The sequence below is a fragment of the Anolis sagrei genome, chromosome 1, assembly GCF_037176765.1.
Source record: "Anolis sagrei isolate rAnoSag1 chromosome 1, rAnoSag1.mat, whole genome shotgun sequence".
Classification (NCBI taxonomy): Eukaryota; Metazoa; Chordata; class Lepidosauria; order Squamata; family Dactyloidae; genus Anolis; species Anolis sagrei.
Window position 1 is genome coordinate 262,809,644 of NC_090021.1, and position 14,167 is coordinate 262,823,810.

A 14,167-nucleotide genomic window follows, 5' to 3' on the forward strand; every position below is an offset into this window, starting at 1 on the left:
GACATTTGAGAGCTGATAAACTCAGAGAAACCATTTCTCATTTCTTTCTTTCTTGGTTTTTTTTTTTTTTTTTTGCTTTTCTCCTTCTGTGAAATAAAAGCTGCTGACCTAAGCCTCTTACAATTCTGTATATGTCGGTTGAGAATAACCCCATTAAACTCAATACACCCAGAGTCAAAAAAGTTATTTTTAAGAAGAAGTAATACAATGCAATGCTGAACCCATCCATAGTGTTATGGGGATGTCTGTGGCACCAGAGCATCACCCCATCACTAGTTAGTGATAAATAACTGCAATATACCATTACATCTATTCTTAAAAGTAATTTATCAAGCTCTGATTTATACTTAATTTTAACTGCAGTAAGTATGTGTAAGATTGCAGCTTTAAAAGTCAATCATGTCAATCAGTGGTGAGAATTTTGTGGTCCTCTAGATGTTTCTGAATTGTCAGTCCTGAAAACTGTAACTGTTGCGGCTCAAAATGCCAATTTCCAATTCCCCCGTTCGTGGAGATCGCAGAGAAATAGAAAAGACCGAGACAGCTTCCCAATTTTCCAGATTTATTTCTCTTCCTAGGGAGAGGGTGCACCGCCTTCAAAACACGGCTGAAGTGCACCCCCTTTGTCCGAATCATTTGGTCTTTATAGAGCGAATATCCAATTTCCACATGCGTATGTTCCCCTTGCCACGTACACACTGCCTAATCATTTACATCATCCCATTGGCAAAGTGCCATAACCCCAAATATTTACCTTCCCATTTACCTTTGTCCTACCCCAAGAATGACGTGATTTGATCTGATTCAACCTAAAAACAATTTCCAACTTTGCATACATTTAATCATACTCATTTCTAAGTAAGTTTGCTATCTATCCTTATTCTTATTAACTCTCATTAATTCTGTATTGATTACTTTCAAACTCTTGATTATTTGATTTGATTCGATTCTATTACACAAAGATTCTATTTTAAAATGCATCTAACTTTTGCCTGTTATTTACTTCTTTTGACCATAAGGTGACGCTCGTTCACCTATAAATGCCCTAGCCCTATTGTCCCTTTGAAATTTACTTAATTAAGTTATTTTTCCTGTGTTTTTGCCAAGCACAGTTCCTTCTCTCCTGTGACCTTAATTTACTATTGTTTCAAATGTCATGTTCCATTTAATATTTAACTTTCTTGGTTGTGACCTATGAAGCTTTTCATCTGTTCTCATCTCATGGAACAAACATTTCCAGTTAAGTCTTTACCTAGAAATCTTTTTTCCAATGCTCCCAAAGTAAGCTTTCAACTTTTCAAATATATTTCTATAATCATTATTATTTTTCCCCACCTGGCCACTACAATCCCTAATCCTTTTTGTGACGAAGAGAAATTCGAAGAATAATCGGAGTCACATCCTAAATTATATCGCCTTCTCTTCCCTGGTCAGTCTCTGCATCTCTTCCAATTCCATACTCATGATAGTTTGCAATTGTTTTCCCTGTCTGACATTCGCAGCAACAATAATCCCCTCAATCATATTTCTTAAGCAGGCTATTACACAAGGCAATAGGAGCATAATTAGAATAACAATTATCAGGACCACAAATCCGATGACAACCAGGTCTTTTAACCACTGTAAATTTGGCAACCAAGACGTTAACCATCCGAAAACATTCTCTCCCTTTGGGGCATATTCAGCCCTGATAGTTGATACTATCTCTTGTATCTTACTTATATCAGATTCAATCTCTCCTGATCTATTTATATAGTGACAACATTTTGGAATGTTAAGAAAAGCACATAATCCTCCTTGCGCAGACAATAGGTAGTCCAATGCAAGTTTGTGCTGCATTAGGACTCCTGCCAAGGAATCAACTTCTGTCTGCAGAGCCCTTATTCCAGCCACAGTTTTATTTGCCAATCTTTCAACCTGGGCTGAGAGTTTTCTAATCTGTCTTATATTCAGAGCCACACCTGCAGCAGGAAACAAAATAGCTCCCAACCTCTCTCCTTCATTCAAATAAGTTTGGTCCGGATCATATCCAATCTCTTCATCATAAGCCCTTTTTAGTCGGTGGTCTCTTTTCCAAGTCATTTGGGAGGGTTGTTCCCTATATATTGTCACATCTGCTAACATAAGGGTCCCGATCGTACAAGTTCCGGCCCAGAACGGCGGTAAGATCTTTCCTGCCCATTGTCCACAGATCCAATACAGGCCGGGGGGCAATCCCCCTTTTGCTACCAGAGATTTTGGTACAGCCTGGCGGGTTTCCACCTCCTTTACCACTCTAACAGGATTTTGTTCACCTCGACTCTGCTGTGGTCCCTCATTTGATGGTCTCTCATTGGGTGGTTCCCTTTGACCCTGCGGTACTTCCCTGCTGGGGGTCCTTGGTGGGTCACGGCTTTTACTGGCAGCTTTTGCTTGGGCCGGTTTAATGGGGGTACCCAATTCTGGTGTGACAACACTATCGGATCTTTTCATCCTTTTAGAATGTTCCAACCGGGCTAAGAGGCTGATGTCCTCAGTAGCCTCTGTTTTGAATACATGGAGGAGGAGATTGCAATTGGGATAATGACCAAGTTCTATTTGGTGTGTGTGGAGAGGGTTTCCCTCATCTTGTGTCCATCTCTCATCTTTTTCCCAAGTAATACACGCTGGAGCCTCTGGAGAGGTCCCTTCATGTGTCACTATAGCTTGTCCTGGATCAAGTAAGGTCTCAGACATTTCATAATTTTTAGGTTGTAAGTTGCTCCATCCTTTTTGGCTTAATAATGTTCCTACCCTTAGAGGCCATCCCTCACGCTGGGAAGTGGGTCCATGACTACAAATCCAACACTCAGTAACTTCTGTCTCCTTTGCTATATCCTGAATCATCTGATGGAATATGTTTTGCTCCCATCCCCCCTGTACTACCTTCGGGATGAGTACACTCAACTCAATAAGGTAACAGATAGACCACATGCCTACGTGAATACGCTTTCCCCCAAAAAACATGTCTATAATTATAACACAACCACACTAGTCCTAAAACAATAAGTAATCCCACAATAGCCCACTCCCAACTTTGAAAGTTCATTCAATCTTCTTTCTTCTTTCTTCTTTCTTCTTTCAGATGTTGGCTCTCTCTTATTCAGAGCAATTTTTATCCTCTTATATTTTTAAGTCTTTGAAATATCTTCTTATTTATGTACGATGTAATTAGTTCTTTTATTCAGTCAATCAACTCCTAAATTGTAAATCAGGGTCAGTCACTGTATTATCTCCTTTTGAGTAGGCTTAATTCATCCACAATTTGGCACTTCCTTGTAGCAGTGGGAATTCATCAAACCCTTTCCACTCTTTATCACAGGGATCACACTTCCAATATTTTTCCAGCCACTCTGGGTCTCTTGGCACAACAAGAAGTACTGTAATAAGTCAAATGTAATTATGCAATTAATATCAATTCCAAAATTTTTGTACTTTTCTCCTTAATGTATAATTTCCCTTCATTTCCACATCAGACTACCCTCTTTTATCTTCATATACTTATCAATTCAGTTGCCAACATTTTGGACTTCCAAGAGGGGGTGTACGTGTCAAGTAATAAAATATTTTAGCAAATATCTTCATCGCATTCAATCTTTCATCGCTCTTTTTTCAAAATCTTTTATGGTTTTCAATGTATCTTAAATTATCACTACCTTTTTTTGTATGGGACAGTTTCAAAACTAGTTTCCAATTTTTCCTTTTTCCTAAAAGTTTCCAAAAAGTTTCCCTCTCTATGGTAAAAGCATTCAAGTGGCCATTCTTGAATACCCTTAACATATCATAATTAATTTCTCTTCTTAACCCATCAAATTGTCTTCCCACAGTCGTCCTCACACAAACTTTTGCTGCATCCAAATCTGATTTCAAACATGCATTCACTTATTCCAAACTGCAATATTTCCACACATTTACCTTAAACTCTTAAAAAGGGGATCTCTTCATTCACACCTCAACATTTTCAGGTTTCTGTTATTAAGCATTTTCTCTCTTCCTATCATTTCATCACCACTTCCTCTATATTCTCTCTCTGCGTTTCTCACTACAATTCTACCCTGTTCTAGGCAACCACATTTCTCCTGTGATCGATCCTATATCTTCCCTTTTTTTCTTTACTTCCCTGCACATACCTTCTGCACATACCTGTCAGTCCTTCTCGGCTTTTGCTTACCCACATGAAAACATACAAACTTGGCAGTTTCCATCGTCATGTGTATCTTTTCTCAAGATTTCTCCTGAATTATCCTCTTTTCCTTTTTATTTGAAACCTGTAAAGATTATTTCTTTTTCCCCAACATAAACAGCTTTCACACATTCACTTTTTCCTTGGCTAGCCACACATGCATCCAAAGTTTTTCCAGAAAATATGAATGGACATTTTTCTTGTCCCAAAGGACAGGCACCATTTCATCATATAACACATAATATTTCCTTTTTCCTCATTTTTCTCATTTTTTTTCTTTTATTTCTTTCATCCTGGCTTTTTCCTGGAGGCCTGAAATCATTTGTACCTACACATCTTACAATAAAGACAGACATTGATACACAAACATGTGCATAGTATCACAAAGCAGCAAGAAATGAGCATACAGAAGTGCTTAAGCATATGGACATGAACATAAATCAAGGCAATTACAACACACAAAACAGACTTATCATTTTCCCCCTGGAAGGGTATTCTTTTTTTTAACCTGTGAGTGTGTTTTCTGTGTCGAAAACAATCACTCGGGGGGTTTTACTTGAGGTCTGCAGTACCTCTTTGAAGTATTCCCCCTTTAACCCCTTTTGGCATGCCATACCTATACCTTAAAAGCCAGCTTCCTTTTTTTCTCTGGAACTGTAGCTGCATATTCTCAATGCCCCCCAATCATGAGGCCGGGAAAGGAACAGACCAGGAGCAGACCGATTCTCCTTGTGTATGTGGGTACCCATTTTCGTTCTCCCTGGTCCACACCTCACCCAACCCACGACCTGAGAAGCATTAGCCTTTCCAAAAAAGCTTACCTTTTCTTTTCTCCTACGTTCCCCCGATCCGAGTCACGGCACCATTTGTTGCGGCTCAAAATGCCAATTTCCAATTCCCCCGTTCGTGGAGATCGCAGAGAAATAGAAAAGACCGAGACAGCTTCCCAATTTTCCAGATTTATTTCTCTTCCTAGGGAGAGGGTGCACCGCCTTCAAAACACGGCTGAAGTGCACCCCCTTTGTCCGAATCATTTGGTCTTTATAGAGCGAATATCCAATTTCCACATGCGTATGTTCCCCTTGCCACGTACACACTGCCTAATCATTTACATCATCCCATTGGCAAAGTGCCATAACCCCAAATATTTACCTTCCCATTTACCTTTGTCCTACCCCAAGAATGACGTGATTTGATCTGATTCAACCTAAAAACAATTTCCAACTTTGCATACATTTAATCATACTCATTTCTAAGTAAGTTTGCTATCTATCCTTATTCTTATTAACTCTCATTAATTCTGTATTGATTACTTTCAAACTCTTGATTATTTGATTTGATTCGATTCTATTACACAAAGATTCTATTTTAAAATGCATCTAACTTTTGCCTGTTATTTACTTCTTTTGACCATAAGGTGACGCTCGTTCACCTATAAATGCCCTAGCCCTATTGTCCCTTTGAAATTTACTTAATTAAGTTATTTTTCCTGTGTTTTTGCCAAGCACAGTTCCTTCTCTCCTGTGACCTTAATTTACTATTGTTTCAAATGTCATGTTCCATTTAATATTTAACTTTCTTGGTTGTGACCTATGAAGCTTTTCATCTGTTCTCATCTCATGGAACAAACATTTCCAGTTAAGTCTTTACCTAGAAATCTTTTTTCCAATGCTCCCAAAGTAAGCTTTCAACTTTTCAAATATATTTCTATAATCATTATTATTTTTCCCCACCTGGCCACTACATAACCAACCTAGCCAACAATTGATAGGAGTAGCAGGAGTTCCAGCCCAACAACATGTGGAAGGCTGCCTGACTCTCTTCTATGGGTCTCCAAATATGAGGTGGCCTAAGTGTTAAGATATTCAGAGGAAGGTTTTAATTTGGCCCTATGGCCATCACAGACATACTGGGAGCAAGCTTTCTCAGTGGCTTCTGCCAGACTGTGGAATTGCCTCACATGAGAAATTAGGTTGGCCCCTGCTCATTTTTTCCACTGAAACACAACAAATATGAACATTGTGCCTGTTACAGAAAGACTTTTAACTATATTTTGACCATTATTATTTTAATTTAACAGCTTTTTAAAATCTATTTTAATTGATTTTAATATGGCTGCTTTTCTACTAGACTTGTGCATTTGATGCAGAAATACTCTTGAGTTCAGGTGTTTAGCACTTTTGAAGTGAATTCTGACATGCCTGCTTGCTGCCCCCCCCCCCCCAGTTAAGAAATTGAATCAAAAGGAGCCTTTGATTCTTAAGCTTCAGATGTGTTTGGAACTAGAATTCACAGGGCAACCAAGCCCTGCTGAGAGGTGAAGCCAAACATGTTTCATGCCTCTCCAGCCAAATCAGGGCTGACAGAGGCGGAGATAGCTAAAAAATGTTGTTTTAAAAAACGTTGAAAATTCAAAAAAAAAAATCAGTGGATGAGTGAAACATTATGAAACTTGATAGGCAAAGAGTGGAAAATGTGTTCTATCATTGTAGCAAGTTTCACCCCAATAGCTTTAAAAATGAGGGAGATAGGAGCCCCATTTTTAGTAATTTTATTTAAGCCATATGCTTGCGCTAAACTTCATTTCCCAGAATTCATTGGGCAGCAACAGCAAATCATGGTGTTTAATCAATCTATAACAAATAAAATCATGGAATCTGCAAAGAGGGCTAAAGTAAGAAAGTAATACTATAAATCTGTGCTAAATTGTAGTTATTTGGTTGTGTGTCAAGGAGAAGCTATTAATTGGGTGTCAGAGTTTGAATTATGTGCCTGGAGAAAGGAGGTCGGGAATTGTGGGAGTTGAAGTCCAAAACACCTTGAGGGCTGAAATTTGCTCTGCCTGGTCCAGATGTCACTTGATGGTGTCTGTACTATGATTTCTGTTCCTGGGTTATAAATTGGTTTCTAATTGGTTCTGTCATAAAAACATTGTTGTAGTTTATTACACTGGAAAACCGTCTTTGCTCAAGGGACAAAGGAGCACATTTTGCTTTGTTGATTCTCCACCAATTTAACACAGTTTTTGCCACACAAAAAAACAAACAAAGTTTTAGGAGTATAACAATTACTTTCAAAGTAAAGACCACACAATGAAAAAGGAAATAATCCTTTCAAACCAGGAAGATATTTTATTATTAATTTTTTAAAATAAAAAAATTGAAAATTCACCAGAAATCCATGGATAAGTTAAACATTCTGGAATTTGGTGAGCTAACAGTGGTAAATGTGTACTACTAATGTAGCACGTTTCATCAGGATAGCTCAAAAATGAGGGCAAGAGAAGCCCCTCAAGTTTCTTCACTGACAGTAATGTTTTCCTTAATGCACAAGTGCGACTGCCATTATTGAAGTACTTACGAAGATTCGGAAGTTTCATAAAGTTTTGAAATTTTTATCCCCAAAATCCAGAAAGGATTTTAGAAACAAAGCGCCAGTGCCCCCTACTGTTTTAATTCACTTTCAATCCAATGTTCAGATAAAAATGGGATAAAAATTAAATAAACACCAGTAAATTATATTGCTTACTCTCAAACAATAGTTGACCCATTGAATCAATTGTTGAACAGTGAGTCAACTTGTAGTTAAACCCCATTGTTTCAATGGGACTACTCTAGATAAGATTAATGTATAACTTCCTACTGTCCTCAATGGGCAGAGTTATCCCCAATTAATTCTCTATAATCTCACTTTTAAAGTCAGTTTTAAAATGTTCCAGTCCTCCCCTCTCTCTTTCCCCCTTACTTATGTCAGTTACTGCAACCTGTTCAAACTAGGAAAGTGTTGGGGGTGGTAGAGGATGGGTGGAGGTAGTATCTTGCCCTTCTCAGTAGATTCATTAAACTCAGTAGATTCAGGCAAAAACAAATATTGCAGTCCTTCCTAGCTTGACTGCTATTTATCATAAATAATTTTTAACATCTTGGCCATACATATCCTGATTCTATTCTGTAAAATGCTGGAGGGCATGCTAATAATAGGATTTTCATGGCAGGAGACAAATATTTAAGAAACCTTGTAATTGATACTATCATTCAGAAGGAGCAGAAAAAATGTATTGCACTACTCAGGCAAAAGATATGAGCTCATCCAGTGACTCATTGTATTTATGTAGATAGTTTTCCTAGTATTATCAGACAGCCATGAGGTACATCACGTGTGCGTGCTACAGGCAGTTATTTGCTCAAACTCATCCAGTGAGCTTTCTGGATCAGCTAGCACTCAGACAGAATCGTAGAATCATAGAGTTGGAAGAGACCTCATAGGCCATCCAGTCCAACTCCCTGCCGCTCTGTATTTCCTTCATTTTTTGGAAGTCAGCTTTCCTAAAGTCCAGAATGCATGTTTGACTTGTCTTAGTTTCAGCTTTCCTTTGTATCACAAACTGCAGGAGCACATGGTCACATGCCCCTAATGATCTTACCACTTTGAAAGCATTGATCAGGTCCTCTGAGTTTGTTAGGATGAGATCAAGAGTAGCTGATCCCCTTGTTGTCTCTTTTACCTTCTGGACCATAACATGCAAGGCAAGTGAGGAATTTGTTGGACTTTGTACTTTTGGCTGAGTTTGTTTTCCAGCAAATGTTGGGATAGTTGAAATCACCCATGATCATTATATCTCTTCTTTGTGCTTGTTTGGTCAACTGTTGACAGAAGGCTCCATCGAGTTCTTCATCCTGGCTCTGAGGTCTGTAGTAGATGCCCACAACAAGATTTTTTTGAGTCCCGGTTCCCTTGGTCTTTTTGAATCTGGTTTCCCAGATTGCAGTCTTGCACCTCTTCTGCAGCATAACTGCTTTTGACATATAAGGCTACTCCCCCTCCTCTGCCCTTTGTTTTGTTTCTGTGAAAGAGGTTATAGCCCTCAATGTCTACATTCCAGTGATAGGAGTCATCCCACCAGGTTTCAATGATGCCTATGACATTGTAGGCGAAGTGTTGTGCTAAAATTTGGAGTTTGTCTTCTTTATATCCCATGCTCTGTGCATTAGTGTAAAGACCTGTAAACTCCTGGGACCTTCCCCTGAGCTGTTTATTTGGGATAATTGTGCTCTTGCTACTTAGTCCTTGTGTTCGTGCAACCCTCTATTTAGCCTTTTGACGGTTCCCTCTGGTCATTGAAAAAGTAGTGTTCACGAGGCTGTTGTCCCCCTCCCCCAGTGTACCTAGTTTAAAGTGCATCTGATGAGGTTTGCGAGTCTGTGAGCAAAAAGGAGTTTTCATACTTTTGTGAGGTGCACCCCATCCCTTGCCAGTAGGCCATCCTCCTGGAAAAGCAGGCCATGATTGAGGAAGCCAAAAGCATTCTTCTTGACACCATTTTCTGAGGCAATTATTAACCTGTACTATTTTTCTGGCCCTTGTAGGGCTGCGTTTTACAATGGGGAAATGGGATTAAAAGACCATCTGTACATTACACTGTTTTAGCTTTGTTCTGAGAGCTCAAAATCATTTGTGATCTTTTGAAGGGTATGCCTAGCAGTGCCACTGGTTTGTATATGAATCAACATGGAAGGGGGAGGGTGATGGGGCTTGAGGAGCCTGGCGAGCCTCTATATGACATGGTGTATTTTTGCAGCTGAGAGGTAGCATATTTCTCAAGTCATGCTGTCCAGTCTGGAAATGACAGCTTCCATACCTCTAAGGAGGGAGCTACCTACTACCAAGACGTATTTCCTTTGAGGATTGATACCCCCCACCCTTTTGTGCAAGGCAGTGTATAGATCCCCTGAAAAAATGTTCCTGTTGAAATGGATTGTTTAGGTTTAAAGTGTTATCCTTCTCCTCCTCATCAACATCCCTGGTGTATTTGTCAAGGAAAAACCATTGAGATATGTCCAAGAGCCCATCATTCTCCTGAGTGTGGTCCTGTTTTGCCTGGTCCACAACTGGGGATGGAGAATCTGTGTAAGTGTGAATGTGGTGAAATGTTGTCCCACTCAGGGCTTTGATCAAGGACGGTCCACTGTGTGATATCTAAGTAATTGTGGTCCTCCCTAAATGTTGTGTTTCCTGATCAGGTGTTTGTGGTGCAAGAATTTGGAATCCCAGCTGAGCAAAAATATTTTGCTCAACCTTCAATCCAGATGTCTTCAATTTATGGTTATTCGTGCATCCACTAATAATATGGCAGTCTAATATGAACAGTAATACTGTCACAGTCCTATGAGACATACAGGTATGTAGACATACATGTGATCACACTGCCAATTATTTATTGTGACTAAAATTCTAGCAATTCTACAGACTAATTCACATTAGTATGTATGTCTCATCTATACATTTCCAAGCTATTGGCTTCCATGTTATTGGGGTGGTGAATTTACCCCAGGAGCAGCATCCTGTTAGTGACATATCTACCCATATGTGTGGTGTAAATAATATGCTTATGTCCTTGGGGTGAGGGGCAGGGATGGTACAGAGCTACCTAATCTCTAACCCCTTGTGTTCTATCAAAAATCATGCCTTCAACACCTTTCAAAACCTAAGAGGAAATGCTGCTGCTGCTTACTGCTGTTGAGTGTAGATACAATTCACATGATCTATATCAGGGTTTCCAACCTTTGGGCCTCTAGGTGTTTTGGACTTCAACTCCCAGAAATCCCAGCCAGCTTACCAGCTGTTAGGAACTGTGGAAGCTAAAGTCCAAAACACCTGGAGGACCAAAGGTTGGGAACTAATAATCTAATGGAGCTCCTCTAGGTTCTCCAGGGAAGACAGAGAAGAGTATATTCTGTCTGTGTGTACATACTTTGTTCTTTCCTTCTATGAGCTAAGGACAATTGCTTCCCCAGCACATGCATTGCTTCCTCACTCACTGACTCCTCTCCCAACAGGCAATCAGAAGCAGGACTGAGTCCTCTTGGGCTTTGACAGGTGCCAGGGTATGGTTAAACTTCTTGGGTAGAGAGCTATGCTCCATCTTCTCTTTACATAGGGTTAAAGGCAATCAGCTCCAACATGAATTCAGCACCTTGGAGCTTCAACTAAATCTCAAAACAGATACATCACTTTACTGATAACAAAAGCCATGAGTTGACACTGCATCATGAAATTAATTTTCTACTTCAAAAACCGGTTAGATTTACCCTATCAAACTGGATTTGCTAGTTCCAGCAAAGACTAAGTTCAGTCATTTGGATTTCTTGGTATGTTTTGAAGATAACAATGGTTTATTTGCCTTGAAATAATCACAAAACTCTAAAGCCTTATGAACATTTACTGCTGGGCTAATTTAAACAAATGATGCAATAACCTTGCACCTTACTCATAACAATTGTAACACTAACAATAACCAATGGCCCTATTTTCACAAAATTACTGTACTATTTCTCACTATTGCTGGTACCTGTGCTGAGATTCATAGGGAGGCTACACAGTTATAAAGCAACAGGAAGTGGAAAACAAAAGTCAATCAGTTTAAAATTACAGAAATAAAACCTTTTTGCTGGTTCAGCTCAAAATTATATATTAAGCTTGAAATGTGGAGCAACGGTAAATGAAAAACTGAATTGAAAGGGGACACCTGGAAAATTGAAAGGCATGAAGACTATTTGGTGATGCTGAAAAAAGTTATATTTTTGAACTATAATGTCCAAAATTCCCCAGCCAACTCACTCAGCAATCATGTTGCTGTGGTATTCTTGGAATTGCAATGGTTTTTAAAAATAACATTTTCAACCTCTAGAGGTAAATAGGATTTTCTTGCTATTTCAGCTGGAAATGTGAAAGAAAAAGGTCCTAATCTGCCAAAATACAAGATCACAGTCATGAGGTGTAAAAAGCATAAGACAAATTGGGATGCTTTCCACGATATTTAGATGGGACAGGTGTGATCAACAGATGTTCTGTACTGAATCACAGGTTTCATGGGGAAAAGACATCAGGTACTTAAAGGCTAAGAAGTTGTTACATGGAACTAAGCTGTGTTTCACATGCTGGGTTGTTTTACTTGAAATCTCTCTTGAAAAGAATTAAACTGTAGCAGGATACAGTCCAAATTGGTAAAAACTATTTTGCTTTCACCCCACCCTGTGCAAACCAAGGCCTAACCCAAACTGAAGTTTGTTGCCAAAGCCCCAAAAGTTTCTAACCCTTTGATTACAACTTTGTAGATTCAATCTAGGGTTGCCAGTAGTGATGTGCAAAATTATCGTTAGTCCTCGTAAGTCGGATCAAAATTGTTTAATTTGTACTTACAACACGATAACTGACACATAGGCATGACCCACACCAAAAACTTGACAATCAAAATGTACCCAATACTGGGTTGTTGTAGGTTTTTCAGGCTGTATGCCCATGTTCTAGAAGCATTCTCTCCTGACGTTTCACCTGCATCTATGGCAGGCATCCTCAGAGATTGTGAGGTCTGTTGGAAACTAGGAAAATTGGGTTTATACATCTGTGGAAAGTCCAGCGTGAGAAAAAGAACTCTTGTCTGTTGGAGCTAGGTGTGAATGTTTCAATTGGGCACCTCGATTAGCATTTGATGGCCTGACAGTTTTTAGGTGTGGCTTGTTACTGCCTGGGGGAATTCTTTGTTGAGAGGTGATTAGCTGTCCCTGATTGTTTTTTGTTTGGAGTTCCCGTGTGTTTGAGTGTTGTTCTTTATTTACAGTTATAATTTTAGAGTTTTTTTAATACATAAAAGGTCTTTTTTCCTGTTATTTTCCAGAGAGATGAATAAATTATAATAGTTAATGTTCAATCAGCTATCTTGTACTGTTTTGTGTGGGTAGGAAGGTGATGCGTATTATATTGTTTTGTGTGGAACCACAGCAGGCAGCAGTGATGCTCCATATTACTTTAGCTTGGGGATGGGGAGTCCTTGGTCTTGGAAGTTCAACTTCCATCACCCCCATTGACAATAAAAAATGCAATGGATTACATTAGACATCTAAAAGATCTGCAGGGCAATGGTTCTGCACGCATGAACTAAAGACACCTAATCTTCCAGGCCATAAAGTGAATTACGAGCTGGGGTTGATATTGTTTTATCCAGGCCATACTGGAGAATTTCCACAGATTCTCTTTCCTTTGCAGGGCATTCATGGCTGCTTAACTGCTTCAGGCAGTTCTTTTGGGTAGCAGTATAGTATGCCACAGGGTCCTGTTTGAAGTAATCAGAACACCCGGTTGATTGACAAAGGAAGCTGGAAGCCTTTGCTCAGAAGTAATTGTTGCACTGTTTTTTTGGATGTGTGCCTGCAAACAATGAAAAGACACCATACAGATTTGCCAAGCTGAAGTCAAGGATGAATAAACTACAAAGAATAAAGATAACACACACAATCCTACCATGAGTGGGATATTCGGTTATGTTTCACATTGTATCATGCCTCTCATATTTCTTTAAAGCAAAGTTCAGGCTATGGCATACATGCAGTCCTCTAAGCCCATATCTGTAACCCCAGCAGATCTCTCAGGCCAATTTCTTTTTGAAGACATGACTCCTAGGAGGAGGTGAATAAGAACTGACATTTAGGCCACTTTTTTATAATACAAAAGGCCTCTTTACAACCCTACATCCATGTGATTAGAATGTTTCTATGTTTCTTGGAGGATGTTTGGAACATTTAGGGATCAAATATTTGTTTGTTTGTTTGTTTGTTTGTTCAGAGAGGTGCAGCTATATCAGGTGCTGCCTACTTCTGTGCATGCGCTCTCTCTCTCTCTCTCTCTCTCAAAGTAATTCTTTACAACTATTTGGCACTGAAATAAAATGAAGAAAAAAATGTATGGGATATATTCTCTGACAGTTATGTGTTATATTAAGAGATATAGTGTTTGGTTTCTACCACTCTTTACAGCAAATCCTGTTTGCCAAACAGAAGCACTTAGGACTGAAAAAATGACATAACCCACAAAAGCAAAAGATTACTCATAAATTCAATCCCAAGGACCACTTTCAGCAACCCTTCAAGAGAACTCTGCAAATTTATTACACCAAAGCACTAGCACTACAAT